This window comes from Oncorhynchus mykiss, chromosome 7, assembly GCF_013265735.2.
Source record: "Oncorhynchus mykiss isolate Arlee chromosome 7, USDA_OmykA_1.1, whole genome shotgun sequence".
Classification (NCBI taxonomy): domain Eukaryota; kingdom Metazoa; phylum Chordata; class Actinopteri; order Salmoniformes; family Salmonidae; genus Oncorhynchus; species Oncorhynchus mykiss.
Genome location: NC_048571.1, coordinates 63,696,862 through 63,704,221, shown reverse-complemented (window position 1 = coordinate 63,704,221; position 7,360 = coordinate 63,696,862). Strand labels below are relative to the sequence as shown.

The 7,360-nt window shown below is 41.3% G+C and overlaps 1 long non-coding RNA gene across 1 annotated transcript; it reads right to left on the bottom strand.

Moving 5' to 3' along the window:
• Positions 1–2,194: 2,194 nt before the first annotated feature.
• On the bottom strand, positions 2,195–7,160 carry LOC110528211. Its single transcript, XR_002474213.2, has 3 exons — positions 6,935–7,160; positions 5,437–5,527; positions 2,195–5,070 (listed from the first exon to the last, which is right to left on the bottom strand). It is a non-coding gene; the product is annotated as an uncharacterized LOC110528211 (long non-coding RNA).
• Positions 7,161–7,360: the final 200 nt, after the last annotated feature.

Sequence of the window (7,360 nt, the reverse complement as noted above, 5' to 3'; positions counted from 1 at the left end):
AGACCCAGATGCAGACACGAGAGGCAGATGGTTTGAATCTTGATATTTATTAAACAATCCAAAAGGGGTAGGCAAGAGAATAGTTGTGGACAGGCAAGAGGTCAAAACCAGTTCAGAGTCCATGAGGTACAGAGTGGCAGGCAGGCTCGAGGTCAGGTAGGCAGGTACGGAGTCCAGAAAACAGGCAAGGGTCAAAAACCAGGAGGACTTGCAAAAGATAATAGAAGCAGGAGTACGGGAAAACCGATGGTTGACTTGAAAAGCATACAAGACAAACTGGCACAAGAGACACGAAACACAGGGATATATACACTAGGGATAATAAGCGACATCTGGAGGGGGTGGAGACAATCACAAGACAGGTGAAACAGATCAGGTAGGGACACCAGATTACTGCGCATTTCAGACTTCGATGAGCAATAACTCAGCTCTAGAATGTTGTCATTGATGAGAATGAATCTAAAAATCTATTGACATTCAGAATAGACTTCGTTTAGACATCCAGCCTGTACTGTAGTTGCATGACAAGAGACAAATCTTCAAAGGCACAGTATTTATTCAGAGTGGGACATTTTTTTTTTCACCTTTATTTAACCAGGTAGGCTAGTTGAGAACAAGTTCTCATTTGCAACTGCGACCTGGCCAAGATAAAGCATAGCAGTGTGAACAGACAACACAGAGTTACACATGGAGTAAACAATTAACAAGTCAATAACACTGTAGAAAAAAAAGAGAGTCTATATACATTGTGTGCAAAAGGCATGAGGAGGTAGGCGAATAATTACAATTTTGCAGATTAACACTGGAGTGATAAATGATCAGATGGTCATGTACAGGTAGAGATATTGGTGTGCAAAAGAGCAGAAAAGTAAATAAATAAAAACAGTATGGGGATGAGGTAGGTAAAAATGTGTGGGCTATTTACCGAGGTTAGCTGCTCATGCATTCACACAGTCTTGATTTATAGGATCCTTCCAACTATGTGATTGATATGTCAAGTCATAAAATCCGAAGTTAACAATGAAAAGTTTATAGAAAAACTGCACTTGTCCTTATGTGAAAATGTCAGTTTACTTAAATATTCTACAACGGTAATGTTATCAAATCAAACTATTTACACTACCGTTCAAAAGTTTGGGGTCATTTAGAAATGTCCTTGTTTTTGAAAGAAAAGCACATTTTTTGTCCATTAAAATAACATCAAATTGATCAGAAATACAGTGGACATTATTAATGTTGTAAATTACTATTGTAGCTGGAAACGGCAGATTTTTTATGGAATATCTACATAGCAGTACAGAGGCCCATTATCAGCAACCTTCACTCCTGTGTTCCAATGACACGTTGTGTTAATCCCGCAAAACACCAGTCTCAAGGTCAACAGTGAAGAGGCGACTCTGGGATGCTGGCCTTCTAGGCAGAGTTTCTCTGTCCAGTGTCTGTATTCTTTTGCCAATCTTTTATTTTTATTGCCCAGTCTGAAATATGGCTTTTTCTTTGCAATTCTGCCTAGAAGGCCAGCATCCAGGAGTCGCCTCTTCACTGTTGACGTTGAGACTGGTGTTTTGCGGGTACTATTCAATGAAGCTGCCAGTTGAGGACTTGTGAGGCGTCTGTTTCTCAAATGAGACAGTCTAATGTACTTGTCCTCTTGCTCAGTTGTGCACCGAGGCCTCCCACTCCTCTTTCTATTCTGGTTAGAGACAGTTTGCGCTGTTCTGTGAAGGGAGTAGTACACAGCGTTGTACGAGATCTTCGGTTTCTTGGCAATTTCTCGCATGGAATAGCCTTCATTTCTCAGAACAAGAATAGACTGACGAGTTTCAGAAGAACGTTATTTTTTTCTGGCCATTTTAAGCCTGTAATCGAACCCACAAATGCTGATGCTCCAGATACCCAGCTAGTCTAAAGAAGGCCAGTTTTATTGCTTCTTTAATCAGAACAACAGTTTTCAGCTGTGCTAACATAATTGCAAAAAGGTTTTCTAATTATCAAATAGCTTTTTAAAATGATAAACTTGGATTAGCTAACACAACATGCCATTGGAACACAGGAGTGATGGTTGCTGATAATGGGCCACTGTACGCTTATATTCCATAAACAATCTGCCGTTTCCAGCTACAATAATTATTTACAACATTAACCATGTCTACACTGTATTTCTGATCAATCTGATGTTATTTTAAATGGACAAAAAAAATTATTTTTTTATAAAACAATTACATTTCTAAGTGGCCTCAAACTTTTGAACGGTTAGTGTATATAGCACATTTCTTACAGCATAAACATTTCACGGTGTTCAAAGTCATGCATTGAAAGGAATGTGGCACTTAACATCCTTCCTCTTTGCAGGTCTCTATAGGTGACCAGGGGATTCTCTATACCACATGTGAATGCCTCTGTGGAGCTCATAAGTGTAGCCATGCAGCCTATTTTGGCGGTTCACAATACAATCTGAAAGCCCACAGAAGAGGATCTTCAGTCGCCAAGGAACCATTTCCGGGACAGGTTAAGTGGAATGGCATGTCTCCTTGAACCTGAGCCAGAACAACCGCCACCCTCCCTGTCGTCCCTGTCTGTACCAGACATTGTTAAAGTACAAGGGCACCCGGGGATGTAGAAAAGCAGTGGAACATTGAAAACACTTTACACAGAACATGATTGTAGCTGCGAGATATCTGCCTTTTGAACACCCTGCACTGCTCACCGTCCCCAAAGGTCCATCACAGTGTCCCTACAGAACAGCAGGTTTGAAAATGCCCAAGCCAAATGCTGAAGAATTGTTTGGCATTTCAAACACAGCACACCAAACGCTGCAGAGCTAGGACAACAGCAAGTTGCAAATGGGCAAAAAAACGAGTAACTCGTTCAAGATGTCACAAAAAGATGGAATTCCACACAGGAATTGGTAAAGTGTGTCCACAGAAACCAACAACCACAGAGGTGCTCTGGCCCAACAGAAAACCAACTTCACCATGCAAACCACAGCTGAATTGGAGAAACTGCAGAAGTTGTAGGCGCTGCTGTAGCCCTGAAGGTAAGCTTCTTTATCATACTATTAGTGTTATAATACGATTGTGTGTGTGTGTGTGTGTGTGTGTGTGTGAGTGAGAGAGAATGTGTCTGCGTATAACAAGTCTCTCACAATTCACTTAAATTATTTAGAATTATTTTCCACTGCAGGTACTTGACTGAACTTCTGGGAGAGAAGTACATTTCCTGCTCACTGGTGTTGCCTGCTTTGTGCCATCTCCTTTGGGTGATGGAGAGCTCCGATGATGACCATGCCTACGTGGAAAGTTTCAAGCAAATATTCACAACAAACCTGAAGAAATGCAAGGAAAACACCAACCTCACATGTCTGAAGATCGCCACAGCACTCGACCCAAGGTTTAAGGACCCGAAGTGCCTTCCCAGACCTGAGAGGGGTGAGGTGTGGGCTTTTGTCAGCAACGTGCTGAAGGAAGAGAGGTCTGTACAGCAACCTGATAAAGCAACAGAGTCAGAGCCACCAAATAAGACAGCTGCCCTCTTGTTGAGTTCTTCTGAGTCTGTTGAAGAATAGGAGTCCATTGAGAAATGTGTGGAGCGTTACAAAGCAGAGCCCAGCATCTACATGGAGGACTGTCCACGACAGTGGTTGTCACAGCATGCAGGGGCACACACCAGGCTGGCCTGCATTGCACGAAGGGACAGTGCATTCGGAAAGTATTCAGACCCTTTCACTTTTTCCACATTTTGTTACGTTTCAGCCGTATTCTAAAATGGATTGAATTGTTTTTTCCCTCAATCTACACATAATACCCAATCATTTTTGGCAAATGTATTAAATATAAAAACAGAAATACCTTATTTACATACAGTACCTGGCAATGCCTGCCACATCAGTAACTTGTGGGAGGTTGTTTTCACTCTCTGGGCATATCGTACAGAAGAGAGCAGCTTTATCATCTGAAAATGTTAACGTGATTTTTGTCTTTGGAACTGGCTCAGTGAAAAGAAAAAGGAGGACGACTGGAGTGTATGGTCACAGGTTTATGTTCTGTGGAATTCATGACATTGTTGGACAAGTTTATGCTCTTTGCATCCATAGAGCCAGTTATTTTTTTATTATAGCCAACCCTCCAATCAGTAATTGGGAGAACAATAATTTGTAATGGCTGAAGTTTTAACTGTGTGTGTGTGTGTGTGTGTGTGTGTATGAATGGTTGTAGAGTGGGAAAAGAGTTACCTGACTAACTCTTCCTCATCCATCTCCACCCCTAATTGTTCTCACTGCGGCTCCTTCCAGTTTCCACATTTCTCGTTGACAACTTCAAGAAAATGTATGAGGGAGTAGGCCTACTGGGAGCATTAGTACTTTACAGGACATTTGTATTGCTTAACTTGTTTATGGTGAATATGCCATTAAAAACATTCTGATACGGAATATTTTTTGTGTTTCAGTCCCTACATGCCTATAACTCAATACACTGTTTATTTAGGAACAGATTGGAAAAAATTATAAATGAGTGATTAATCGCAATTAACTACAGAATTGAATGCAATTAATCCATTTTTTTTTTTTTTTTTTTTTGTATGACAGCCCTAGTTATATTACATACAAGTGTTGTTCAAAGTAGCCAGCTACAGTAATGTAGTTCACCTTTATCATGGGCACAGTGGGAATATACATCTGTGATGTACAAATGATTTTGTACCCCTTGTGTCTTACTTGCTGAAGGCCCCAGTGCTTGGACCTAACATTGTTGAAAACAAGTGAACAATGAATACAGATCATACACAAACAATAGGTTATATTACATTCAAGTTTTGCTCAAAGCAGCCAACTAAAGTAATGTAGTCAACGTAAGTTAAATTTTGAGTGCATCTCCTAACAGTTTCATTGAGTAGTACAACACCATTCACATTGCATTTTATCATGGGCACAGTGGGAATTTATAAGTCTTACCCCCAGAGTGAGAGAGAGAGAGTACATCACTTCCAGCAGATTGCCTTGCTGAGGGTGGAGTTGATCATGCACTGCTTCTCGTGGGGTGAGCCTGATGTTCCGCATGTCACGCCTCTTGTCTAAAACATGGGGAAGAGGGGACATAAAGTCAAAATGTCTATGCATATACAAATTCATTGTTTTACTCAATATGGTATCATATGTGATGAGTGTAGCTGTAGTCTCGGACCACACTGGCACAGGATGTCCATGCACCAGATGGTCTGAGGGATGCACTCCTATTGGACTGGTAATCAATGAGACATTTGGTCAGTGGTGGGTCTTTTTCAATGCTGTATCAACATCTTTATCTGGACAGAAAATGCATTGTTTATCATAACACAAACCCACATTGGACAATGTGACAAGTGGTCCCCCAACACCCAATCCTCATGCCTCATTGTTTGTTATTGTTTCCCAGTCAACAGTCTGGATCTTTCTCTTACCTTTTCTTGGAAATACAGGGCCATTTCTCTTTCCACCGGAAAATGGAAGCTGCAGACCAAAGTGTTGTCACTGTGTTTTTGGTCCGTCCATCTGAAAGACAAAAAAAAAAAGTTACTTTTACTAGGTAGCCAATCTATATTAAAATACCATAACCCACAGACTATAGTAATGGTAAATAGGCTGGGCTTTGGTCTATCTGCACATTTAAAATCCTACTATGTGGATGGGACATTTCTGCTGGGATGGAGGAATTATCTGGAATGCTCAACTAGATGATCAGGACAGTGTAGGGTACTATTTGCCCAAAGAGGTAAAGTATTGTGATGAGCTATATGACTGTACTTCTGAATCTCAAGAGGAAAGTTAAAACCCTCAGCCGTAAGGTCACTGAGGAGGACCAACAGTGATAGGGACTGACATGCAGCGATGGAACATAAGGATTTCGGGCACTGGCCAGCAGACCACGATTTAAACTAGCCATGGTAACATTCAGGTCCTAAATCTGTGGCATGCGATGTTTCTAAAGGCAACATTTCACTGCTGTGACAGGCTACTTTGGCACCTTTTCTACTAGCTATTTCACTGCTGTCAGGCAAGTTTGGCACATTGTCTACTAGCCCAGTCTGAAAAGTACTAGACTCGGACTAGCTTAATTTCCATCCCTGCTGACATGTGTAGCTAACTGACTTCACAGATCATTTGATGTACAACAGAAGTACTTGTGGAACAAAACCGTTTGTTTTGTATGGGAAAACTTTGGGCCCACAAGTCCTATGTGACGTAGCTAGCCAGCTAGTTAACGTTAGCTCACCGTTCGTGTAGTCACACATTTTCCATGTGGTGACATGCTAGCTAATGTTAGCTCACCAGGGCAGGGCTATTTAGCTAACGTTTAGCTTGCTAGTTACGTTAGTTCATCGTTTGTGTAGTCAGACATTTCCCCAGACCCCACAGATGGTGGTGACATGCTAGCTAGTCCACCACGGAAGGAATATTTAACATTAGCTAGTTAGCGCTAATCGTTAACGTTAGGCACATTCGCTACCATGTCACCTCCTGTCAGGAAAGTTCGACTACACGGTGATATGGTGCTACCAAAGTGCCTAACTAGCTAGCCCCACCAGGGAATATTTAACTAGCTATGTCCCTGCCCTGGCTGGAGGGCTAACATTAGCTAGCATGTCACCACGTGAAAAAGTATGACTACACAAACTGTGAACTAACAGATTATCTGGCTAGCTCACAAAGAACTTGTCAATAATAAAGGTCACAACAGTCAATATGCTAGCCTATACTGGTTCTTGAAAGGAAGGCAAAGTGCATTGCACAAGTACAGTCGGTGGATATCTAGCTTATTTTCAAATGCATCTAGCTAACTGTGATCTTTGACTGAACCAAAATAGCTTTTTAGCAGCTAGCAAACAGGGCTTACCTTGTTATTATTTATTTAACCTTTATTCAACTAGTCAAGTCAGTTAAGAACAAATTCTTACTTACAATGATGGCCTAACCTGAACGACGCTGGGCCAATTGTGTGTCGCACTATGGGCTCCCAATCACGGCCTGTTGTGATACAGCCTGGAATCGAACCAGGGTCTGTAGTGACACCTCTAGAACATAGACGCAGTGCCTTAGACCACTGCGCCACTCGCTAATAAAGGTCAGAAAACAATCAAACGCACATGTGGTTATCGTAGTAGTGGTTACAATCCGGTACATAGCATAGAACCATCCTTGCTTCTGATTGACGGAAGGTTGGGTAGTTAGCTACAAAGGCCAGGGTAATTAAAAAAAATGTTAAATAAGAATACACACGAGAAATACGCAATAGTAATTATTTACACAATAAACAAAAATCTACTTTCTAGGTTACTTGCTACTTGTTGATGAGTTTGCATCGAAAAATGTGGAAGTTTTTTCCTC